This window comes from Macrobrachium nipponense, chromosome 32 (genome assembly GCF_015104395.2).
Source record: "Macrobrachium nipponense isolate FS-2020 chromosome 32, ASM1510439v2, whole genome shotgun sequence".
NCBI classification, from domain to species: Eukaryota; Metazoa; Arthropoda; class Malacostraca; order Decapoda; family Palaemonidae; genus Macrobrachium; species Macrobrachium nipponense.
The window spans coordinates 65,466,840-65,494,140 of record NC_061094.1 but is presented as its reverse complement, the minus strand read 5'-3'; the positions used below and the strand labels follow the sequence as shown (position 1 = coordinate 65,494,140).

General features: G+C 45.4%; 1 protein-coding gene across 1 annotated transcript in view; it reads right to left on the bottom strand.

Annotated features, from left to right (window-relative positions):
* LOC135207558 (trichohyalin-like) overlaps window positions 1–26,450 on the bottom strand; it is a 109,115-nt gene extending 82,665 nt beyond the window's left edge. Inside the window, 1 exon segment of the mRNA XM_064239388.1 lies at window positions 26,316–26,450. The gene's annotated coding sequence lies outside the window, so the exon portion shown is untranslated.
* Between the last annotated feature and the right edge of the window lie 851 nt (window positions 26,451–27,301).

The window sequence follows — 27,301 nt, the reverse complement described above, 5'->3', positions numbered from 1 at the left end:
CGCGAGACATGGAAGTTGAGCGGGCGGCAGGAAAGAAGACGAAGTGTCCGTCACCAAGGATCGCGGGAGAGCTTTCCGACGACTCCTTTGCAGGCCTTCGCTTCTTCCTGCCCTCATACAAAGTCCCCCCCCCACTGCGCCTCCGACCAATCATTACAAACATCACAAGGCTCGGCTCGGGTGCATTCGCGCCCCCGACACCGAGCACACAAATATGAGGGTCTATCTCCGGGAAAGAGCGGAACTTCCCGCATTTACGCCCTTCGGTACCCGGGCATAGTCTCCGTGGGGGTAGCGAGGCGAGGAGATTCCATCATTAACCAATTTAGTTGAATTAATATGAAAGAGAGAATGATTGTACTTACAATGACTCTTTCATACACAACACAACCAAATACTTAAGAAAGCAAACGACGAGAAGCGGGCAGAGAGCGTCGAACACACACGTCCGACTCGCTGTGAGGCCGAAAGCAAAAGTGATTTGTTTACCTCCCAGTCGCGCGCAGCAGCGCCTGTCGGACAAGCAGTTAACTACCGAACCCCTTGTTCGAAAGCTTCTTACGACCTATCCAGCTGCCGCTAATACCTTCCTATTGTAAAAGGACCGAAGGTTTGTATGCCGTGTCGGAACAATTGTTATTCCCGTGGGTTATGGTTGGAACTGATTCATTCTTACCTTGTAATCGGCGGTTTTTATCCTTACTGCCATCACAACTGAACTCCACAGTGCTTATTTGATTGTTATTATACACATTTTGGTCTCAGTTCACTCCACATTGCACTTTAAACCCGTTGCTGTTCCTGGTTTCTAAGCGCGCGCGCCATAAACACAATTACAAACAGCAGACGACGACAGACGACGAAACTGCAAAGTTTTTATTCCCTAAACTGTTTACTTACTCGTTATTTAGTTTAAATTTACATTGTTATTTAAAAATTTTGATTTGATTCATGTATATTATCCCTTGTTTTTTGCAACCAAATTACCCTGAAAAATTACAGATATTTCTAACTTAGATAAAATCAAATGTTTCTAACGTTTTCGTACATCTGGCTGCCGAAAACCATAGAGGAACGAATACGGAAAAGTGCATAGAGGAACGACTACGTTTTTTTTTTTTTTTTTACTTTTTTTGTTTTTGCTAGCACTTTTCATGATTTCAGTCTTTATTAGTATTTTGAATTTCTTAAATAATCGTATGCCAGAAATAAATGTAACCTTTAATGTTTGCATGCTTTAATGTTTGCATGCTAAGAATGGCAAAATCATCGTGCCACATTAGTGGAGGCTTCACCACATACGCCGTTCCATTATCCTGTTAAGCGTCCGCCCCTGATGAGCTCGCTGCTAACGTACCGTCACGCTGTTTTTGTAATCGCGATCATAGCACTGATGATAGTTTTTCAAAGTTAATATTGATTTTTATGCTTGTTATTCATACTGTAATTAACTGTAGGAAATTCTCTCTCTCTCTCTCTCTCTCACCCCCCTCTCATCCTCTCCCTCCCTCTCTCGCTCTCTCTCTCTCCTCTCTCTCTCTCTCTCTCGGAGTCCAGTCACTCGGCAAAGAAAAGTCATCTTCACTCCCGCAATTGGAAGAAAAGTTTGTATCATCACTGGAGGATTCAGAACTAGAGTCTCATCATCAATAGGTTATCAATATCACACTCCTCATCTAGTATTTGATTGATCTCACCTAAAGAAATATGCCTCCTCTTTGGGACATTCATTGTGAAAGACGCGAATCCAATTTGTCTCGATAAACGCCCGAAGCGTATTGAAAGAAAACCAACAGGGACAGGCAGTTTTCTAGCATAAGCGACCACCAGGAAAGAGTTGCCAGGCTGGAAAATAAGTTTCCCATGTGCTGAGAGTGTTACCAAATGATGTTCCTACACGTTTCTATACCGAGTAAACGTATTATTACGGGGCTGACGGCTTGACAAGCACAGTTAAAGTCTTGAACGTAATATCCCGTTGAAGGCGCTACCCGAGTAGATCGCGGTAAACGTATTATTACGTGGGTGACGCTTAACAGGTTATAAACTGTTTCCATGAATTCTAGTTGTCATAGTAATGCAATAATGATAAAATTGCTTTAATATTTTATGTATATATACTTCCAATACTAGCCTAATTTCACCAATTTTCAACATTTGTGTGTAGTCTTATACCCAGTTTGGAGGGTCAACACATACCGAATGGCAACAGAGAGAGAGAGAGAGAGAGAGAGAGAGAGAGAGAGAGAGAGAGAAAAGAAGGCGGAGGAACGATAAGAAAAGAAAGGGATGGCGGTGGAGGGGGGGGGGGGGGGGTTGGGGTTGAGAGGGTAGGTGGAGCTTTAAACGCGTGTTCGTATCCATTCCTGCATAATGGAGTTTTTGTCTCTTGGTACAAGGACAAGTGTCGTTATTCTTTACGATTAGTGATTCACGATACCCTTATAAATTACGGCACTGGTTGTAATGCACTATAGCAAAATCTCGTTCTGTAAAGAGTGTTCGTTACAGAAATAGGTATTGCCCAAAAACCTGCTTGCACTGTCTCTGAAACCCATAGTAGACAGCTGCTTAGTTGTCAATCAAGTTTTTATAACCAAGTATTTTTTACAAGCTAGCTATTGAATAAATTTGTATTTTTCTCAGTCAAAACTATTGTTCCCCTCAATGCTAACTTTCCTCTTTTAACGACTTTCTGGTCATTGCAATTCGGCCCCATAATTTCTTATGGTGCGAAAACAGACAGAGGCCCATGGACCGAAAACGATTGCGTCACACTACGGCGATAATCCAGCAGTAAAACATCTTCATATATCCCATCCAGTAAATAATAAAGATATATATGCGCATTACGATTATAACAATTACATGTATAGCTGATAACAATCTGCATGAATAACTGGTAAACTGTTCTGCAATGACAGTTGAGTATAGCAATTATTTACAATAGGTACGAAAGTCAAGATGTCGTGACGTCATAATACAGAACTTGAAAGAACGTTCTAATTCAGAAAAATAATTACTTAAATTTGAGTCAGAAGTCGAGTTACTTTTTCATAACGAATATTTTCAAATTAATCATCATAAATATGTAAAATATTGATGTTTTACTACTTATTTAAAAATTAGCCAGAGCACGCTTCTCGTCATCTTCTACCCCAACAGCTGTTTTACGCCTGGCTTGTTGTTGATGAGAAATCGTGTTTCGATTGTTGTGATAAGTGCTCCAGCGTCTGTGGGTACAAGTGGTGTGCGGATTTATCACAGGAAATGGTTAGTTTATTGACACAAGCTACTCCGTAAACATCGAGATGGCGTCATCTTCTAAATACCTCGAGTTGTAAGTAAAAATGTTGAACGCGTTTTGGTGAGATTTGCACTACGTTTGAGACCGTTTTCAGTACCCTCTGTTTAAATATGACAATTTGTCCAAATTGCATTTTTTCCTAACTATACAAACCTGAGGGTCCTTTTACAATAGGAAGGTACTAGCGGCAGCTGGATAGGTCGTAAGCTTTCGAACAAGGGGTTCGGTAGTTAACTAACTTGCTCCGACAGGCGCGCGCGCGCGAGCTGGTAGGTAAACAAATCACTTTTGCTTTTGGGCCCAAGCAAAAACTGCAGAGTGAGGGGTGGCATGAGGTGGGGCTATGTGTCAAAGGACTCAGGTTTGTATAGTTAGGAAAAATGATATTGTTATGATACAATAAAGTTTCATACATACTTACCTGGCAGATATATACATAGCTATCGACTCCGTCGTCCCCGACAGAAATTCGAATTTCGCGGCACACGCTACATGGTAGGTCAGGTGATCTACCTGCCTGCCGCTGGGAGGCAGGACTAGGAACTATTTCCCCGTTTTTCTAATCAGATTCTCTCTTCCACCTGTCTCCTGCGGGAGGCTGGGTGGGTCTTTAATTGTATATATCTGCCAGGTAAGTATGTATGAAACTTTATTGTATCATAACAATATCATTTTCATACATTCAACTTACCTGTCAGATATATACATAGCTGATTGACACCCTTTGGTGGAGGGCAAGAGACAGCTAGTTACTGACTAGACAGGTAAACAACATATGTTGTAGGTATTTATAGACCTTAGTTCCTCTGTGTTTCTAGATGAAGGATTGACTTCCTAGCTATTGCATAGGAGTCTGCTTCATCTCAAGAGCCTTAGCGAGATAGTGATCTGTGGCCAAGAGTTCTTGTGGATCTGTCGATGGGGTCTCTTCCACTTACTCGACAGAATCCTAACTGGCGTTTGTCAATGGGAGCACATCCGCTTATATGACAACACGCACTTATTTAAGGAGCGCAACACCGATCCCGATCACCTGTTCCTAACATGAGGGTTCGCGCTAAATTGAAAGAGAGTTATCCCCCAAACTCCTTTCAAACCTCCAATAAAAATCATTGAGTTAAAATAAATTCAACTCGTTATTAAAGGATCAGTGTCGGCTACTTATCCCAGCAACGTATCCGCTGATACGTATAAACCAAGAGAGAAGAATCTCTCGTAGGTTAACTTGAAGTCCTTCGTGTAATGAGTAGTCAACCCATAATTGCATCTCCTATATGTTAAAGCTAATATGTCTTCCTGACATATTGTTACGAAAAGAACAAGAATTTGCAAAAGCTCGCACTTTGGAGCTTTTTAATTTCTCAGCTGTTTGAAGGTATCATCAAGTCACTTATGAAATGCTTTAGAGATTACCATTGTTTCAAAGAAGACTAGGACTTTCTTTGAACTGGATCTCATCTGGATGAAGCCTAACGCCTGGCTTGCGCCTGGCTGGCGCGAGGAGTATCCTGTTTAGAATACTCCTGGCGCCTGACAGTCGTAAAACTCTTCGAATACTCCTGCCGTCTGGAAGGCGCATCTTGCTCCAAATACTCCTGGCGCCTGTTAGGAGTATTAAGCTCAGCATACTCCTGGCGCCTGGCAGGAGTATCGCGCTTCGAATACTCCTGGCGCCTGGCAGGAGTATCGCGCTTCGAATACTCCTGGCGCTTGGCAGGAGTATCGCGCTTCGAATACTCCTGGCACCTGGCAGGAGTATCGCGCTTCGAATACTCCTGGCGCCTGTTAGGAGTATTAAGCTCAGAATACTCCTGGCGCCTGGCAGGAGTATCGCGCTCCGAATACTCCTGGCGCCTGGGAGGAGTATCGCGATCGGAATACTCCTCGTCCTCTGAATACTCCTGGAGCCTGGCAGGAGTATCGCGCTCCGAATACTCCTGGCGCCTGGCAGGAGTATCGCGCTTCGAATACTCCTGGCGCCTGTTAGGAGTATTAAGCTCAGAATACTCCTGGCGCCTGGCAGGAGTATCGCGCTCCGAATACTCCTGGCGCCTGGGAGGAGTATCGCGATCGGAATACTCCTCGTCCTCTGAATACTCCTGGCGCCTGGCAGGAGTATCGCTCTCCGAATACTCCTGGCGCCTGGGAGGAGTATCGTGCTCGGAATACTCCTGGCGCCTGGCAGAAGTATCGCTTTCCTAGGAGGAGCATCGTGATCGGAATACTCCTGGCGCCTGGTAGGAGTATCACGTTCCGAATACTCCTGGCGCCTGGGAGGAGTATCGTGCTCATCGGAATACTCCTGGTGCTTGACAGGAGTATCGCGTTCCGAATACTCCTGGCGTCTGTTAGGAGTATTAAGCTCACGAATACTCCTGGCGCTTGGTAGGCACATCGCGCTTCGAATACTCCTGGCGCCCTGGTAGGAGTAAAAGTCTAGAATACTCCTGGCTCCTGGGAGGAGTATCGAGATCAGAGTACTCAAGGCGCCTGGCAGGAGTATCTCTTCCCGAATACTCCTGACCTATGGAAGGCGCATCTAGTTCCGAATACTCCTGTGACTTGGTCGAGTATCGCTCATGGAATGGCCTTTCGAATGCAAGTATATTGCGCTTAGCGGGCGCTATACTCCTATCAGGAGTTCTCTCTTCTCCAGTTTGTTCTTGTTGCTTGGATGAAGATCTTGGCCTAGAACGATCTATAGTAAAAAGTCAGGCTCTTTGCGCCTACTTGGCGCCTGGCTCCTAGTTGGCGCCAGACGCTTGGCAGGAGTTACTTACTTTCCTTTCCCACGTCTCGCCTGCCTAACGCATCGCTCCCCCCAGAGATGGCCGCTTTGTGCGACAACTCCCCTGTAGGGTACGTCGCGCCCGACAGGAGATCGGTATTTGGATCTCTTAATCAGAAGTCTATCATCCTTTTTACGAGTATGATCTTTAGAAAGTACTCCTACCAAAGACGCTAATTGCTCCTGCACATTCATCACAATTTAGTCCGCTCCATCCCGTAGACAATAGGAAATCTCAAAATTCCAAGAGACAAGTCTTCCTCCGAGGAGGATCATTATTGCATACTTCCGTTGCTAACGAGTTCTCCTCCTACATGTTGATGAGTTTTTCTCGTTGCAGAAGCTTCCCTATCCTTTGCCCGAAGGAAGGGAAGGGAGCTTGGACTTTAAAGAGATTCTGAGCTGAAATTGTTGATTTCTAGCTCTTGAATGTATCTCTCTGAACCTTTTGGGAAGTAGTTTGAGCCCTTCTCGCGTTCCAAAGACTCTGTCAGTAAACGTTTAAACCTTTCTTCTTCTGTAGATGACAATGTCACTACATTACCCGACAACGAAACCTCTATCTAACAGCGTTGATCCAGGAATAAAAGGCTTTAGTTCTCTTGCCAAACCTACTATGCTGGCCAGAACCCATTGCCGAGTCGTCATAGAATTTGATTCCAGATTCTAAAGCCCAAAATTTCACTTGTCCTCTTGATCGTTTAGGACCAAGAGAAACATTTGATTAGGAGGCAGTTCCATCTTGTCGGACCACGGAATCTGAGGCCCAAATTAGGATCCCATTCTAGTATAGATCTCTTAATCTTATCGTATAGAGGTATTGTAATAAGATCCCGAAGATCTTAATTCTCTACTATCTCTCAATATTCTTGTCTAGACAGAATATATCTTTTCACTGTGTTCATTGATAGCATAAATTACCAAGGTGATTCTTCCCTCTGAAAGGAAGAAAATCCTTATGTAGTTCACAGAGGTATCGGAAGAGGACAGTTTCCCCTTTCTATCTAGCACGATCTGCAGCAACTCTATGTCTTTCACATATTTAAAGGAATTATCAAGCTTCCCTTGAAAAATCCTCTCATTCATATTTACTTCTGGTCAGTCTGCACGCAGACAGACTCAGAGTGAATAGGTTTTTTCAGGTCCAATATTTTATAATAGATTCCGATCAAATCTCTTAGAAAAACCTTCCGACACATGCTGAAAGAAGAACGTGACTTCTGTGAATCCAACTTTTATTGCCAAAATGATGCATTCATCTTCTTCCTTAGATGCCCATTTATTTTATATGTGTTAAGAATATATACAACTAGGGGAAAAAAAAAACTAAAGTTTATTCCCCTCTTAAAATTTAAAGATGGCGTATCTTGCTACCTCTCTTGTTTCGAGGAAAAGGAAGCAATCTATAAGAAGGTCGTTCATCTTCTGCCTTGCGAAGATATCTGTGATATTTTCCGCAGGGTCTGACAACTCTTTCCAATGAATGTTAAATCGTGCTCTGCCGAATTAAAATTCTTTATAATCCTATCACATTGTGGTAACAGCATTCATCTAGGAAACTCTTGTAAGGATAGTATGAGCGCTGTAATTAACCACGGTGGTGTGCATAAGGCTTAAGCGTATCGTTATCTTAAGGTGAATTTTCTACTACACCTTCTTTCCTCGCCGAGGCAGAGAGATATTCCTTAGCAAACGAATACGATGTTATTCATGTTTGCCTAAAAAAATTCCCTCAATTCGTGGTTAAATATGTTATTGTTATGATACAATAAAGTTTGTTCTACTTACCTGGCAGATATATATATAGCTGTATTCTCCGACGTCCGACAGAATTTCAAAACTCCCGGCACACGCAGTGGGCGGGCCGGCCAGGTGGTTAGTACCCATCTCCCGCCGCTGGCGGATATCAGGCTCATTCCATTTTCTATCAGGAATCATTCCCATTTTCTATTCAGATTTTTCATAGTCCCCTGAGGGGAGGTGGGTGGGTACTTTAATTATATATATCTGCCAGGTAAGTATGAACAAACTTTATTGTATCATAACAATAACATTTTGTTCATGAAACTTACCTGTCAGATATCTATATAGCTGAATCCCACCATTGGAGGTGGGAAGGACAGAATAGAAGGATTTAGGAAACACCTCAAGTGCAGATGATTGACATCTTGATTCCTTACCTGTTAGCATAGCTGACTTCTTGATTACTGTCACCGAAGTCTGCTTTTGCTTTACTAGAGTTACCAACAAGGTAGTGACCTGTGTAGTTGGTGCGCTCTAGATGATCTGTCCAACGGGGGCGTGACCACAATGTGACTAGACCATATTGACCATACTGTGAGGGCAACGAAGCTAAAACCACCACCTGACCTAACCTATCGAAGTTAGTCCCATAACTTCTAGGCTAACGAAAGGGAAAGGGAAAGCGCCTCAAGCGACCAACCCTTCAAAGTTAAAAGCACACCTATCCCTTTTCTATAGGATAGATTCGTGCTGCTTCCTGCCTCCAATAATATTTCTACGGATATGTATGGTCCTAGCGACTCGCAGATCTCATATGTCGTCTTCACATCCCGTCGGGAGTGTGAGCGAACACAGAGTTGCTTCGCTCAAACGTGGCACTCAGGATATTACTGAGTGTCATGCTCTGTTGAAATGCTTCCGAGGCCGCGCCCTCACCTCGTGAGCATTTACTTTAAAAGGTTTCAAATCTTTGTTCAAACATGACGAATGAGCCTCTTAGAAAGACTCCTTAAAAATAACGCCAGGGCGTTCTTCGACATGGGCAAACGTCTGGTCTTTTTACGGAACAACCGCAGATTGTCCCGAATGACCTTGACTTTCTTTAGTTTTATCAAGATAAACTTGAGAGCGCCCCGACAGGGCACAGGACTCTCTGTGGCTCTTGCCCAATAATTTGTGCCATCCCCTTGATCTCCAGGCCTCTGGGCCAAGGGTTAGACGGGTTTTCGTTCTTAGCAAGAACGGAAGGCTTAGAGGACACCGAATTATGTCCTCTAAAGCCAAAACCTCTGATGATGGCTAAAACCTCACTAACCCTCAATGCCGTAGCTAGAGTGGTTAGAAAATTAGCCTTTCTGGTCACGTGTATTAAGTTTACAGAAGGAGAGGTTCGAAATGCTTTGACATCAAGAACTTCAGACTACGTCTAAGCTCCATCAAGATTTCCGCAGACCTCAAAGATCGTGAAGGGCTTTGTTGTTTGACAGATCCGAATCTCTGAGCCTAGAGGCCGTCAACAACATATTTCCGTATTCTACAATCGTTGGGACTGTTAGCTTATCTCATATTCAGACGGAAAGGGAAGACGGTAAAGTAAAGTAATTCACAGAGGTGGAGGTGTAGGAGCAGTCATTCTTCCTGCACTATCTCCAGAATCGGCCCACTCCGATTGGTACACTGCAAAATATGCAGCACTGCTTTGCTTTGACAATGAGACTTGTAATTAATCTTGAAGATCCTCTCGCTTCTCGACAGTCTGAACGCATCCGACTCAGAGCGGAGAGGTTTTAGGTACCTCTTGAAGTGAGGCTGTTAGAGTAGACCGATTCTCTCGGAAGGGTCCCTTGGAAAATGCCCTCTGAAGGACGTGACCTCTGTGAATCCAGCCTCTCGAAGGCCAACATGGGGCGATCAGCGTCTTTCTCGCTCCCTCTGACGCCAGCGATTATCTTATCAGCTTTCCTAAGCTTTTTGAATAGGGGAAAAGAGACTAACCAACTATCCCCCATTCCATACTATATGATTGCGTCTATTGCTACCGCTCTCAGGATCGAGAATAAGGGAGCAACGTAGAGGAAGCTTCTTCGTCTTCAATATTGCGAAGAAATCTACGAAAGGACGTCTCCAACGTCTCCACAACTCTCTGACATACTTCTAAGCGAGGATTACTCAGACGTCAGTAGTTGCTGCCAGCCGATCGAGGAAGATCCGCACGGACGTGGCAATAGTGTAACGAACCAATCCCTTGAGGATCGTTCCGTTCCGTGCCTATGTCGATAACCATCTCTCTCTTCTTGGGATATGAGAGAGCTGCGAAATTATCTGAGATGATTTGGACCAATCGACCGCCAAAAACTCACTCTTCGAGGAACTGGAAGAAGCCAACCAAATTGCTTCCAATTCTCTTAGATTATGTGCCAGGACTCTGTACCTCTGTCCGGATGGCCTGGCAACCCTCTCGGTATCACCTGAGGTGATCGTCAACCCATTGGAGAGATGTTTAGAATTATTTCTAGATCTTTGATGTTATTTTTCAGTCCTCCTGCAGGAAAAACTGTAGAGGTCTGAATTGCAGTCTATTCAGGGAAACAAGCTTCTCCAGCGAGGAAATGGTCCCCAGCAGACTCATCCATTCCCTCACTAAGCATGCTTCCTTCCCTAATAAGGCTGCGCTTTGCATAAGCAGGAGAGCATTATTATAGTGCTATGCCGCGGTAAACTCGTACAGAATTCTGTTACAGTGCGGTAAGCAGCGCTGAACAGGTCTAAGAGATATCTCTGTTGAAAATTTCTTAGCAATAGGAAGTCGTGTTTATTCATGATTACTAGAAATCCCCTCAACCCGAGGCGAAAGTCATGATTGTAGGGTAGAGATATGGTTCGTCAATCAATCCCGCGGGAGAGAGAGACGTAACCGACAGAGCTTAACAGCGAGCTACCTGATACTGAGAACTGAGTTGGTGACACTGTGACAGTCACAGGCAGCAGGCAGCAGCTTATGTTCACCTTCTCGCAGTCTTATGCCGAGTTGCCAGCTATTCTATTCATCTAAGGAATAGATTTTACATTATTTGAACAGAAACTCTCAAGTTGGCATATTTAAGCGAAACAAAATTCGCTAAATACAGAAGCTGATTTTGTGTTGTCGTAACATTACGCTTAATTAACCAAATGTTAAATCGGAAACTCCTGGAAAGTTGCCTGGGGAGTAACCGATTAAATATACTGCGTCCATCCACAATGACAGCAACCTCTCGTCGGCTCGCACTATTCTGCCTGAGTTACCAGCTACTCTCTTCTACGAAGGAATAGGTTGGTTACTAGTTATCGATAAGGAAATTCTCAAGCAGGCATATTTAAGCGAAACATAATTCGCTAGATGCCGACGCTGAGTTAGTGTTGTTGTAACAATACCTTTAGCGTTGTCCTTACAGCGGAACTCCTGGAAGTTTGCAGGAAGGACCGATTAAAATACATTACAATAACCGTCTTTTCGGTTGCCATCTGTAGAGGTAACCATGATATGCTATATGACTTGAACCCTACATTAGTAATATGACGCAAAGATAAAATACGTAAGTATTGTAGTCACTTGAACATAAAATTCTCTCTAATGAATGAGAGCTCTCTCGAATTTTGTTAATGAGAGCTTATCCGCTTAAGCGATAAAATGTTATGAAGATCTTTGTCAATGAGAACTAACCCATTTACATGACAGAAAGTAATCCAGGAATTCGAGCATATAGTTTTTCCCGATTCCGCAGAAATCGAGGAGGGGCAAGATTCCTAATCAGAGACTGGGCTTACGACAGGAAGGACCTTAATGTTCCCCTTCGGCAGCGCAATCCCGAAAGCAGACGAGGCGTTTTTATGACACCGAAATCTGCTTACAGTTTTCCCTGGAATTCATCAAGTGATGGATTCTATTGAACGCTCCCTTCGTAGAAAGCGAAGTAGACATCTTGACGAGACCAAACTCCTTCCTCTACTTCGACGACGCCCTCTTGAAGAGCGTTCTTGCAGGAATCCTGCCGAACGTCTTGATGCGTAGGACGCCTATCGTTCTGAAGAACGTCCTGGCCAGTGCTCTACCGAGCGTCATGACGTGTATGATGCCGAGCGTCCTTCAATAGACGTCCTCGCTAGCGTCCTGGCGAGCGTCCTCGCTAGCGTCCTGGCGAGCGTCCTGGCGAGCGTCCTCGCTAGCGTCCTGGCGAGCGTCCTCGCTAGCGTCCTGATGTGTAAGACATCGAGCGTCTTCCAAAAAGCTTATCAATGTTTATGACGTCGAGCGTCTTCCAGAGCGTCCTGATGAGCGTCTCTTCGTGTAGGACGTCGAGCATCGGCAAAAGCTTCCTCACGTCTCAATGCGTAGGACGTTGAGCATCTTCAAGAGACGTCCTCGCGAGAGTCTTACCGAGCGTATTGGTGCCTAGAACACCAAGGGCATCTCAGAGAGGATCTTGTCGAGGCGCCCTGATGCATGAAAGGCCATAAGACTTGACCATACCGTAGACTTAAAAGTGAATTCTCTACTACATTCATCTTCTCACTAAGCATGTACTCTAATAAGCCATGCTTTCGTAAGCATGAGAACATTATATAATATATAGTGTTCTGCTGCGTTAGATTCCTTTAATATGTTACCTACGGTAATCAGCATTGAAAGGCTGGAATATCTTTCTTATTGAACGTATCTTAGCAAAGGCAGACAATATTTTATTTATGTTTGCTTAACTATCCCCTCAATCCGAGGCGCTAAGACCGCGATTGTAGGGGAGAGATACGGTTAGTCATTCCATCCCGCAGGACCGACCTCTCATGACTGAGCAATAGATGGTTACTGCGTTGGTCTAAGCGATAGCAGCCCCCTCCGTTAGCTGTCTGGCCTTACTCTTCCAGAGTTGCCAGCTACTCCATTCAATAAAGGTAATCTTATAAAATTATTATCGAACTTCAGGAAGTTCTTATTAATGTATATTTAAGCGAAACAAGACTTCGATAAATCTAGAAGCTAATTTAGGTATTGTCATAACACCCTTTAAGCGTAGTCCTTCCTAGGAAAGTCCTGTAAGGATACTGGTAATAGAGTTGCACAGCAAAGAAGTAACTACGGTATGTGCTTATGATTTGACCGTATCGTATTATCATACAGCAGATACTCTACTACCTTCTTTCCCTGCCAGGGCAGATAGAGAAAGGAAAAAACTTTTACTATCTTCGTTCTTTTCGTTAATAGAACGATAGAAAGAGATATATTTCCTTAAGTAAGGAAGTTAATCCAGGAACTCTTTAAATCTTCGTAATTTCCTCATAAATCGCGGAAGAGACAGAATTCCTGTTCATCTCTAGGGTTTACGGAAGGAAGTAGATATTTCCTATCCGCCATCATACCCAAACGTCGATAAGATTCTTATTAAGAAACCAAGGTTTCTCCCGTACGTCTTGGTAAAAACTTCGACATGACTGTTGCTTATCAAATACGGAGGCGTCCGAAAGCGTCCTCAAAAGCGTCCTGCCTTCAAGGGGAGCGCCGCTCATGAAGCGTGCTAGTCATAAGCCCGATGTACGGTGATCGTCGTCCGGGCGATATTATGGACGTTCGCAACTCCTGACAAAGACGGCGGCCGCTTGTGCGACATCTTGCGTCTCTGTCACGCTCATCGACACTTCCAGAAACGCACTCAAAAGGACGCCTTAGGGTACGCCTTCTTCCTTTTCACAGTAAGTGAGATAAGGCGATCTGGGCGCTTAACAGCGTTCTTCCTATTTCCTTCTTCTTTCTCCCATGTGTTGGAAAGTCGTCAAATTGTTAAGGCGGCGATTACAATCGCACGACAATAGAGAGAGGACGTGAAGCGTCCTCCTCAATAAGCTTCTATTTAAAGGGCGCGAGTCCTTCCGAGAGCTCCAACCCCTGTACGGGGAGACGCCTCAGAGGACGAGAAGCAATCCTTCAGGATTCGTGCACTGTGCACGATCTTTGTTTGGCAGCCTGAGAAGCGTCTTCAGGTCTTGCCGAAGGACGCCAGATCGGTGGGGGTTCCTCGTAACCCTCCTTCGGCTTTCGACATGCCCTCTCCCTGTGTTCTGGGAGTCCGACAGAGGTCTAGACCTAGAGGCATTATAAGGCCGATCTGACGCCCCCTCCACAACACTAGGGGCAAAATCCACATCACTACACTCACAAACACTGATTGGAGAGCGAGCACTTTTTCAAGCTTACTTGATGTTAATCCACCATAATAGAAAGGGCATTACGTCTCACAGAACTTCCTCTAGGCCCGTAAGCCATACCACAGGGTTAGGCAAAATAAAGTCTACGGAGGTTAGTAGGTTCATTATCCTAACTTCTGTTACTGTGGAGGAAGACCTCCTGATTCTATCACGCTCTAATTTGCGTACATACGAATCCATACGTCTCTTTCGGAATTCAGTCAACATTACATAATTACATTGATCTTTCAACAAAGAAAACATGTAAACATCATGTATACTAAGCGAGTGTCTACCGAAGGTTTCGGTAGCCTCCCCTTACCCGTTGCAGACAACAAAGTCTGAAACTAGGCTAACTAGATTCAGACATCATATGCAATGAAAAAATTTTAATTAATTTATGATAGCGTATGCCTAGGCCACAAATTCCAAGTCAATCATTCAAAAAAAAAATAAGTAGGATACTTAAGCGGCTAATGAAGTTTCAAAATCCTAGGCGGAGGTAGTGGAAACAGGTGTTTTCACTACCGCGACAGAGAAAAATCTGATAGAAAATGGAATGATTCCTGATATCCGCCTCCCAGCGGCGGGAATGGGTACTAAACCACCTGGCCGCCCACTGCGTGTGCCGGGAGTTTTGTGAATTCTGTCGGACGTCGGAGAATACAGCTATATATATATCTGACAGGTAAGTTTCATGAACAAACCCTGATTTTATGGGAATATACGGTGAAGCATTCGATCCTTTAGGAGAGAAAGAGTAAAACCAACCGTTCACAAGACCGAGAACCGGATGGTACTAGATTGGCTCACAATCAGGGTTCCCAGGTTTTATCAGACCAAATTATCGTACCAAACCTCTTCAAATTATCGTATTTTTCATTCAGAATTATCGTACATTTTTCAAATGATAATATAGTTGTATTTCATCTACAGCAATATATCTTTATATCTATTAATGTAAGGCTAAATAGAAAAATTGTGATGTCATTTCTATTTATTGCCAATAATGACAAAAAAAAAAAAAAATAGAACAAAAGATAAGTTTTCTGTAGGCTGTACAAAGTAGCCTATTTAGTACTTCAGTGATGTTATTGTCATTCTATATCACCAATGCAAATTTTAAAAAAGAAAAAAATCACAACTAACATGAGTATTGCTTTAAGAAAATTGCCATTTGTTCTTAAACATCACATTACAATCCCATCTAAAAAAAAAAAAAAAAAAACATGCAGCAAAATCTATAATTTGTTTACTTTCAATTCTTCACTGATAACCATTACTAATCATCAGTATTACATCAATGAAAATGAAATGGAAAAATACGACAAAAAGATCACTGTTAATAATCATCAGTATTATCATCATGAAAACGAAACTAAAAGATCAGTACTATACTGTTTATGAAGGACTCTCTAATTGTTCTTTATCATCACACTGTAATAAACAATAAAAACTAAAAAATATGGTATACAGGAAAAAAAAAATGACTTCACTGCCCCTTCCTTATTCATCATCATCCTTATCATCACCATCAAAGAGAGAGAGAGGTACATATTTTGTCTGTTACCTTTCCATATCTTCTTTTTTGCCTTCTGCTCCTTTTAAGCTTTACTTAATTATTTTCACAGGCGGCGAATGACCTTTGGGTGCCTTATAGCCTTGAATCTTCTAAATTCCTATAAGTGACGAAAAGGGTAAAAAATATCGTACATTTCCAGTAATTATCTTACATATATCGCGAATTATCGTATATCGTACGCTCGTTATCGTTTATCGTACAGAGGGTCAAATTATCGTACTTGTACGATAATTATCGTACGTCTGGGAACCCTGCTCACAATTACAGCCGTGTCGTTCACTGCCTGGCTGCCTTCATTCTGAGTTGCCAGTTTACTCCTTTCAATGAATGGATATAATAAAATTATTATTCTCGAGTCTATGAAAATTCTCAATAATGCAAATTTTTAGGCAAACAACCTTTGTTAAATACCGAGGCTGAATAGGTATTGTCGTAATAAACCTTTTAGCGAAGTCTTTACTAGTAAAATCCTTTAAGGATATAGACAATTCCGTAGCGAACCAGAAAGGCAACTATGGTATGCGTATTAGACTTGTCATTCAGTAGTCATATACAAGCAAGCCTTCTACGACACTCTTTCCTTTCTGACATGCAGAGAAAGAATAGAAATCTTACTCTCTTCGTTCATTTCGTCAATAATCCCGAATGAGTATTAGTCCGAAAGATATTGCAAATGACAACCGAGGATCGAAGAGAATCTCTCCAGCTTTTATTATCTTGGAGATAAGTCCGTATTTTACGCCTTTCTTATCTGGAAGAGCCTCTAATCAATGAATGAGAGCTCGTACGAATCTTGTTCACTTCCAAACGATTGCCCCTCTTCTGTAAATGGTTGGTTGCAATCTATTTTGGAAGGAGGATGATTTTAATATCCTCTTACTAATACTGAACTAATTCTCACAATCTGCTCTATCTTCCATTCCTCAATTTGGGGCAAGATTGAGCAACCGAAGGAGAGCGCTTCCTTTCGAAAGTGAAGGGCTATTCGCAGTATCGACTCTAACCTGACAAGGGCTACGGCAGCCTGTGCTACATCTTGAGTCCCTGCCTGGAAAAAAACCGAAAAAAAACAACTTGCTCTAGCCTTTATTGCAATAAGACGATCCTGACAAGGGCAACGGCCGCCTGCGCGACAACTCTCCCGTCCCTATCAGGAAAAGCCTGAATGTCTTTCACCCTTCGTCTGGAGGACTCTCGGCGGTTGTCATGGCTCTTCTTGTAGGAGAAAGTGTCTGGCGCTAGCAGGAGTATCTTGCCTAGAATCTCCTGGCGCCTGGTAGGAGTCACGTTCCGAATACTCCTGGAGCCTGGAGTATCGTGCGTCGGGAATACTCCTGGTGCTTGGCAGGATATCGCTTCCGAATACTCCTGGCGCCTGGGAGGAGTATCGTGCTCGTCGAATAACTCCCTGGTGCTTGGCAAGTATCCGCTTCCGAATACTCCGGCCCTGGGAGGAGTATCGTGATCAGAATACTCCTGGATCCTAGAAGACGTATCGCCCTTGGAACGTTTTCTTGTTGGAAAGTTCCGAGCATCTGAAAGGCGATCCTCGCCTGGAAAGTTCTGTACGTCTGGAAGGTTATTTGAATCTGGAATCTTCCGCCTTCTGAAAGGTTCCGCTGTGCGGAAGGTTTTGTGTGTGCGGAAGGTTCCGATCTCTTGTATATTTGTTCTTGCTTAGAATTCGACAATACTTCCATTTTCGACATAGCCCTCCCTTTCTTCTGAATGAGAAGGACTTCCATTTCCGATGAAGATCCTGGTTCATCGTGCTTCAGGCGCTTTGCGCCTCGTTTCAGACGCTTTGCGCCTCGTTTCAGACGCTTTGCGCCTCGTTTCAGACGCTTTTCGCCTTGTTTCAGACGCTTTAGGCGCATTGAGCCTCGTTACCGGAGCTTCATGCCCAAGGAGCTAGAAGCTTAAAAATTATATATATGTGTGTAATCACTAAACGAGATCCATATAATTCATACGATCAACAAATATCCTTTAATATCTAATTCGATCTTCTCAGAATAGATATATTTTCATATACATGTACCGATGAGGAATTTCAAACCCCCATGGGATAGAGCCCCCCCCCCCCCCGTCCAACTGTACGGGGGGACGAACCCGGATAGGGCAATGCCTCTACCGCAACCTTTCTCCGTTTCTTCTGAGGTTCCGATAGCCAGACGAGATTATCTTGCATTTTCATTTAACCTACGCCGTTGAATGTTTCTTCTCCTTATTCGTTAAGACGATAATAAAAAGGGGAACACATTGAATTAGGATGCCTTTCCAATGGCTATCCCTGGCAGTCTGGGACGTTCTACAGAACCTGCCGAGGGGACGCCTGATCGGTGGGGATTCTCCATAACCTCCGTACGGCTTTCGACATTCCTTCTCCTCTGGGCCTGTGAGCTTGGAAGAGGTCTAGGCCTGGGAGCGAGACAGAGCCGATCAGACGCACCCTCTAATGCAATGGGGAACACTATAATCACTTCTTACCTTATAATAGCTCGTATCTTGAGCTACATTCCTTTATCTTCAAATTGCAAAGAATGAATTTGTATTTCTGTGAAGTAAGAAGGTGATGAGGAAACAACACTACTAGTACTGTTAATATTCTAACTGCTTGTCAGAACGAGGGCTATTAAAGCTTCTAAAGAAAGCATATCTAGTTCTATGTTTTCTGACTTCCTCAAATAGGAAGTTACCTTATTTTCCTCAATCAAATTCTAACATTTATTACACTTCATCAATGAATAAATATTTATATTTCCCTTTCTTGCAAACTATGTAATTGTCTACCGAACACTTCGGTAGTTACACATACTCTTTCTTCGAAAACTTCGAAGTTAATTCATTAAAAGTTATTAAAAAGTTATTAAAAAGTTATTAAAAACGTATGCCAAACCACCGATCCAGTACTTCCCTGTAAAAGTCGGCCCAGAAGATCGATGGCGATGAAACACGAAAATCAAATCAGGAGGGAAAGCAAACATATGTTTTACCTTCCCAGCGACAGAGAGAATCTGATTAGAAAACGGGAATAGTTCCTAGTCCTGCCTCCCAGCGGCAGGCAGGTAGATCACCTGACCTACCTGTAGCGTGTGCGAAATTCGAATTTCTGTCGGGGCGACGACGGAGTCGTAGCTATGTATATATCTGACAGGTAAGTTGAATGTATGAAAATGCAATTTTGGACAAATTGTCATTTGTTCCGACACGGCATAACAAAACCTTCGTCCTTTACAATAGGAAGACTCACTTCTTGGTGGGAGGAATCTGAGTCTTTTGTGAACAGACTGGTGTTCGCCCAACCTTGGAATGCCTCCCTGGTCGTAAGAGCGAGGGAGGGATCCAAGCCTCTGTCCGATTGATCGGGGTGTGCACCGCAGGATCAATGGTCAGACCTCTGGACCAAGTACTAAGAGAGAGGCAAGCGTATCTCTTCGTACCAGCAAACAAGAACAAGTTCCTATTTGCAAGAGGCAACATAACGTTATGGTTTGTCTCTTGTTGGAACATCTTACATTTCCCCCCCTTGTAGGAGGCAAGTGGTGGATATTCGCTCCCATCCCTAGTGAAAGGGATAGGATGGGGCTCTGTCGAGTAGCTCACCGGCATCTCCGTCCTTATCCAGCAAGGTGATGACCGTATCCCCCTACCCACAGGTAGAGGGGTAGAAAAAGATAGGAAGAGAAGCCAGTCACTCTCTCATTCACTTATCTATTCTTACAGTCACACCAGGACTCGATGCTGTTCAGCCTGCCTAAGGGTCTGGGTTAGCTAGACAACGTGTTGAGCAGCCAACCACGGGTCCTAAGGAAAACGATCCAAGGACCTGTGGGCAATATCCAAAAGGTAGAAGGAGGTGCCAGTGGTCTGGTTGTACCAGACCCCTGCCTTCAGTACCTGCGCCACGGAGAAGTTCTTGTGTAACTCGAGGGAGTGTACTTCTAGGTCATCTTGGTGCTGACGAAGAGTCTTCAACACTCAGCCTGGGATGTCGAGTTTCTTCAGAAAGCGCGGGTCGCGCTTTCACAGGACAAAGCAGCATCTCCCTTCGCATCGAAGGCGGTGAAGTCCATTAGGGAGGGGATTGTGAAGGACTCTAAACCGATCGTCAGGAACCGAAGGGTTTCGAGTCTTCGCTACGAATTCGGTACGAAAATCGAGCGTAACACGATCCCCATCCCCCTGGATGCTTGACTTCGCAGGAAAAGTCATGCAATTTACCTCAGAGGAAAGAAGGGAAATGGTCGTATGACCTATCCCTCTTCTCGACTTCGGTGATGTCCTGTACCCATACTGGTCTATCCGTCGCCGCGACGTTGTTGTTCTCGGTAGTGGATAGGACACCGACACCTCAATGGTGGGTGTCGATGGTATGGGTACTGTGACAAGCCGTTAGGACGAAGAAAAGATTGTTATGGAACAACCGAACTAAGTCCACAGCGAAGTTCGTAACAGACTTGGGCGCTCTGACAGCTGCCTACTGACTGCGTTCGGTAGGAGGCAAGTTGTCCAAGCACCCGAGCAAGTCACGTGACCTTCGCCTTAAAAGGGTTATGCCAAGAGACTAAACAAATAATTTGTTCGTCACCGATGCCAGAAGGCAAGGTGATGACTCTCTTAAGGCATGTGCCCAACAGGCGAAAGTCAATTGCCTTCTAGAGACCGAGGTCCTTGATGGCAAGATATCTCATAGTATAGTTATTCTCGGGTAAGGAGAAACAACACTATGTGACGTTGAAGACGAAGGTGTACAGAAAATGCAACCTACGTCTTCACAGCTGAACCGAGAGAAGGATTCTCAAAGATTCTGAACCTGTGCTACAAAGACTGAGAACGCTAACCGCTATATTGATTGCTGTCCGGTGAGGATCGTAGTTGCAATAAAAGCGGAGCGCTTCCAGTAATGAAGACAGGGAACTACTGCCTGAAGAACGCTTCTCATGGGCTGAACATTTGGAAGTAGAGCTGTCAGGTCGGAGAGTAGGCGATGTCTTCTGACATATCTGTTAATTCGGGGCGAGCAATGAAATTGCACACCTACGAATACGAGATATTTTGAAGACAAACTCAGATGTCTGCAAAAATCATTCGCATTATCGCATGCGATGCAGCGGTTGACTAGTACAGACTTCTTACCGTGCGGTAAACAGAGATGAAAGAGTCCAAGAGATATCTCTGTTGAAAATTCTCGCAATGTCGAGGCGATGAAATCGAGCGTCACAGCAGTAGATGGTCCTTCATTATTGCGAGAATCCCCGTTAATCAGAGACCTAAGTCCATGATTGTTGGGCAGAGATACGGTTCGGTAGTCAATCCAACCAGGGGAGAGAGAGACGTAACCGACCGTTGCATCTCCGAGACCTAGCTGATACTGAGCCGCTATCAGGCAGTTCAATACGCAGTAGCTCTCGGTGACTCGTCATCCTGAGTTGCCAGGTAATCCATTATTCCACGAAGGAATGCGTTCGGCTAGACCATCGAGTTCTCATAAAGAAAAATACGCCTCGAAAGCAATTATCATTTTAACTCCGAAAACGGATTTCGGTTAAATACCAAACCGCTGATTTGGTGTTGTCATGACAATACCAAGTATCTAAATCGAAACTGATAACTGCTGGGAGGTTGCAGGCAACCCCGAGGTTGCAGTTCAATTAAGATACAATTCGTCTCGGTCACAAACCGTAGAGTTAACTACGGTATGCGCCTACCCCACGGACAATTCAACTGTTAAAGAATCATGTCGCGAGGGTAATATACGTAGTATATTTGTAGGTTCTGTACCACGACCTCCATCCTAAAATCTTTTCCCCCCTCGAGGAATGAAAGAATAAGGATTGGAGATCGACCGCCTTCGTTCTCTTTAGTCAAGAGAGTGAAGGAGAAGTCTTTCCCAAAGGAAAGCTTCAATGGTGAACAGAATACCGAAGACGATAGTTCAAGCCAAACTGGAAGTTCCCGTCCGTTCTTCTCTATTCCAGGTTAAGCGCCTACTGTGATACTCTTCTTTCAGCAGCAGTCTTCTTCCAAATGCTAGAAATTACAGGAATTCGAGCATAAGCGAGGTTCCCGATTATCGTGTAAACAATTATCGGGGATTCTCGCTCATTTGGACCGTGGTCTCGCCTAAGTGTTTGGAGATCGTAAAAAACTCGAACACTCTTGAGTGCGCTAGAAATCCGTAGAATTCTAAGCACTCTGCGACCCCCCACCCCCCACCGAATTCGTCAAACGATATCGGCTGGTGGTCCTCTCGATTCCCGTAGAAATCGAGAAAGGGGCAGGATCCCTCCTCAATGACCGGGGCTTACGTCAGGTAGGACCCGAAGGTCGGCCCCCCGGTAGCGCAGCCCCTAACGTGGGATCTTACAGAGAAATCTCTGTAGGATCCCTCCCCTTTTCCCTCGTAGCCGTAAGGAGAGAGGGAATGGGGGAGGAATTGGATACTGGCTCGCCTTCCCAGCGGAACTAGCAGTTGGAGAAGAAAAGGAGCAGCCATCGCCTTACGGCGATGGCCTCTCAGAGCCTGGGAAAACGTATCGTCAGGAGAAAACGTTTTCCCGAGGAGGGTTACGAACTCATACTGTAGGTAAGTGTCTGCCGCCACTGTGAACGTCGTCTGGGTGGGGCTGATCGACACCGACAGGAGAGAGCCGATACCGCTCCGACTCATTCCAGTCCTCGTCGAGGTCGAAACCTCAGGAGGACCGAAGGGGTAAATTTAAATACGGTGTCCGAAGACACGTAGAAACGCCTCTGTCGCAGTAGAGGAGGTGAAGTAGCTTGTTCGACCGGCCAGAACTGAGAGAGCCTTCTTGTCCGGAGACGAGAGACTACCTGGTTCAACACAGTCGGCAAGCTCCGATCGCGGCAGACCCACCGTCAGTTTGGGGTTCCCTCTCGGGCCCAAAAAAAAAAAAAAACAAACGACTCGAGCCGCCGACGTGGCTCTGCTGGTGGAAGCGGCGATCCTTCCCCGAGGTCATTGTGCTGACGAATCAGCGCCGTAACCTCGGCAAAGTTCCTCTGGATCTCGGAAGTCACAGCATACTTGCAGAGTGGGGGGACCAGTTAAGCCCTTGCGAACAAGAGCATATTCCGAGAACCTTCCTCCTAAGAAGGGGGAACAGCGACAGCCCTCTCGGTCTTCCCCATCCACTTGCACATACGTCCTGGCCGGTCCCAAGAACCGTGCCTGGCACGTAGGGCGTCGTGGTGTGGGATCATGAGGGGCGCACCCCTCACGATCACTCCTCAATACCTCGCTCCTCCCGGTGTAACCCGAGGAGGTGAAGGTACGGGAGAGGCAGACCTGACGCTCCCTCGTTGCTCGCTGGCAGAACCAGCAGGCTTGGAGGGCTGCAGGCGATCGTCAACCCGCTGGTGGCGATCGAGCTGCAGGCCTGGTCGAAACCGTCTCGCTGTGGAGAACGGCTGGACTGAGCACAGCGGCCCCGATCTCGAGTGTCAGAAGAGCTGGTGCTGGTTGCCGTACCCGGTCGCTTTCTGTGAGAGCGACGGTCAGGCGACCTGCAGGCTCCACTGTCACAGTGAGACCGGTGCTTGTCCTCACGGCACGTCACGTCGCTGGTTCCAGCCGTGGCTGGCACCGGCGAACGGTGAGGACCTCTTCCAGCCTCAGCCCGTGGTCGTCGTGGACCGTCACGTCCCCGGTGTAGCCAGCTGTTTTCGCCGCGAGAGTGAGAGCTGGTTCTGGTGAGAGTCGCATGAGCGGCTGTCACCAGTCTTCCGCCCCGTGCCGTGAACCTGACGCTGAGCGGACTCAGAGGTCTGGTTCCTGGGCTGGCACGGTCGCTGGTAGACGACCGTCGACACTCGGTACCTCCCCGCGAACGAGAGGCCGAGACGGACCCTGATGCAGTGGCAGAACCACTGACACCAGGCGAGGAAGTACGGTGTTAGCCGGTTACCCTTCCGGTTTCCCCCCCCCCCCCCGTAGTCTTCTTCCTTGCGGAAGAAGAGACGGGCCCCGCCTCCCGAAGGGAGCAGGAGGACCAGCGGAAGGAACCTCCCGTCCCACCGAGGGGAGCGGTCCCGAGAAGTCCCGAGGAAGACTTCTTTAGGAGGGAGGAGGCAACCTTCTTCTTCCTCGGCTGTGAAGCCTTAGAAGTCGAAGGGGAAGAGGCGGCAGCCGACGACGATGAAGAAGATGAAGACGACGACGACGACACCTTCCTCCTCTTCTTCGTCAGCTTCCTCAGGACAGACGTAAGATCTGCTATCCAGGGCGGAGCCGGGGCTGCTGTAGCCGAAGCCACAGGGCCCGGACGCACCTGTACAGACAGACCAAAGTCTGGGGTAGTACCACCACGAACCGGGACGACATCAGCAGGTATGGGCATCTCAGGAACAGCAGGCACAGCCAGCACAGCATCGGTAGGGACAGCCAGCGCAGCAACGGCAGGGAACAGCCAGCGCAGCAACGGCAGGGACAGCCAGCGCAGCACTGCATGGACAGTCAACCAGAATCGGCAGGTACGGCAGTAGCACCCGGAGGAAAACACAGGAAGTGGAGCAGCAGCCAGCAACATCCTGGTACCGGCGGCAGGTCCAGGGGCGAGCTCTAGGGCAGCGGAAAGTGTGGTCGCTGCAGCGCGGCAACCACGAGCGGCGGCGGCACGCCCCCCTCTCGGTACGGCGAACGGCACTTTCACAGCGGCTGTAGGCAAGACTGTTACCACGTGAGGCGAGTTACACCAGGTGAGGAGGGACGTCGTCACCGGGTTGCGTGGTCACCACTCCATGGGTGACCGCAGTAGGCCCAGACATAGAACCGCAGCCCCGGGACACTAGCACGCCCTGCAAATGGAAGGACGCCCATACCTCACCAAGGTCCACCCTCGTGGCAGTAGCACCTGCGGAAATAACAGTAGTAGCGATTAGTGGGGGGAAGTCCACCCCCTCGCGCGGGGGTGAGCCCTCTCCGAAACGAGTGGAAGACCCCTAATACCTTTGTACATCGGGCACCGAGCGCCCTCCCCCTCGCTCGACGGATCGGGCGAGGGAGAAAAGAACGCCGTAACATCCCCCCACCAAGGGCGAAGGGCCATCTGTGGGAGCGAGCGGGTGGGGGTTCTCGTTCCCCCCCCACCCCCGCACAGTACCCATGTACCCAACAACAATATAAGAGCCCGAGAGCAATCGTGCCATCGGCCCGGAATGCAAGGGCATAAGGATCAATTCCCTGACTGAGCGGAACTTGAACCAAATAAATATTGATGCAATCAATAATAAGGAATAAAATGAAAATGCATCTTGCATTACGATTCACTTCACAATGAATAAGGGCTCGGATCGAGCGCATTTGCGCCCTCGGTACCGAGCGCAAGGGTAAAGGATCCATTCCTTACCTTTATGGATCAAGGTTTATGGAAACCTTGATCCATAATGAATTGATGCAATCAAAAAATATATGAAAACCTGAAAAGAATACTGCGCTTGCCGATTTCACTTCATACAAAATAAAAAGGGGAAGGATCAATTCCCGGGAAATAGCGGAAACATTGATCCCAGTAAACAATGCAATCTCAATAAAAAATGAAAATGAAAAAGAACTGCACTTGCGATTTCACTTCATTCAAAATAAAAAGGGGAAAGGATCAATTTCCGGGTAAGCTCGGAAACTGATCCAAAATGAGTATTGCTACAATCAAAAAATAATAATATGAAAATGAAGAAAAAGAATACTGTACTTGCGATTCCATTCCATACTGAATAAGTTTTTCCAACCCAAATATACGCTCGGAGCGAGCGCTCCCGACCCTCGGCACCGAGCATACACAATACGAGGATCATTTCTGGGAAAATGAATTCCCGCACTTACGCCTTCCAGTCCGGCACTCGGGTAATCGGAGGGCGTGGTGAAACCAAGATCCTTTAATTCACAATTGAATTCAATGGGAATAAATATGAATGATTGTACTTACAATTCAGTTTCACTAGATAAATAGAAAAAGAAAAACACAATCATGCGAAAGCAACGACGATGAAGCGGGCAGAGAGCGATGATACACGTCCACACGCCAGCAGGCCGAAAGCAAAAGTGATTTGTTTACCTACCAGTCGCGCGCGCGCGCCTGTCGGACAAGCAGTTAACTACCGAACCCCTTGTTCGAAAGCTTACGACCTATCCAGCTGCCGCTAGTACCTTCCTATTGTAAAAGGACCGAAGGTTTGTATGCCGTGTCGGAACAACTTAAAATTTGGCCTTAATTTCTAACTTTGGAGAAAATACTTACTTCGAAAGGAGAGTAGAGGTCTTTAGCTCCGTTTCTCACCAACAACAAGTCGCGACTGATGCCCATCTCGGGTGTCAGGACGCGTTATAATGTACTTTTTCGGAGGGTGGCTTGCATTGATGGTAGGTGGCCTGCTTGGCCTGCTGTGATGATCTACCCTAGCCCAAACCTAGGCCTACGGCATTCAAGCCAAGGCAAAGTGTTTAAAATATAACTAATGGTCTGATTTTGATACTTTTAAACGAAATAATATGACTACAGGAAGAACGTGGGGCATTAAATACCCTAGATAAGCCAAAGTTTGTTCGGCTTGGCTGAGTTCTGACGCAAACGCCTACCGTGCAAAAACATCGTCAAGTTATCTTCAAGTGCTACGGTCAAGGATATACCTAATAAATGAAAATAATTATGACAACTTACATGGCAAATCAGCAGTATCAAAATCGAATTCAATGACTCGCTTTTAGCTAAACAAACACCTGAAATTTTAAATCCTTAGCCCCAAAAGTCATCGCAGAGATTTGGTTGTTTACATCCTTGCAGTGCCATCTGTTGGCAGCGATTGGTATTACAATGCAGCTAACTGTATGCAAGAGAGGTTCTCCTTTGCAACGGCTCTCTCTCTCTCTCTCTCTCTCTCTCTCTCTCTCTCTCTCTCTCTCTCTCTCTCTCTCTCTCTCTCATTCAGTTTTCCTACGTTACAGGAAGTAGATTTCCTCCATTTTCCTGTAATATATTACAAACGTACTTAACAAAGACGTTAAGTTCTACCTCCTAAGGTCATCTTTCACAGAATCTCTCTCTCTCTCTCTCTCTCTCTCTCTCTCTCTCTCTCTCTCTCTCTCTCTCTCTCTCTCTCATCTCTCTTCAGATCTTCAGTATTTTTGCGTTACTTGTTTCTTCGTGAAACTGGGCTGCTCTTTTTTGTGACCCCAATGAATTCATTAGAATGCTTCAGCTTGAGTATGCAAATTTAGAAAATAGATATCTATCGATGTCTATTCTTTTACAGTTGTTCAATGTGTATTTTTGCATTTTTTTCAATGTCGAATTTTGCTTTGTTTATGTAAATGTTAGACGAAGTATTTCAGAAAACCTATTTCATTAAAATCGGAAAAGTAATTGGTTGAAAGAATTCAACATTTGTATCGTGCCTTTGAATGAAAATATACCGCTAAAATTTACCTCTGGCTAAACGTATGAAAACAACTATTTAGTTGTTTGTGTAACTAAATCAGTTGTTTTGTCTATGTTCAGTTTAATAAAAAGGCCAACCCTTTTTTAGAAGAGAAAAAATATTCCGTTGTTATCATATTATGGAAAACAATGTTGTTTGACTCCTTTTTTTAAATTGCATGAAAAAGGTACTTGTGAAAAATCATTAAATAAATGGTTAGGATACCTTC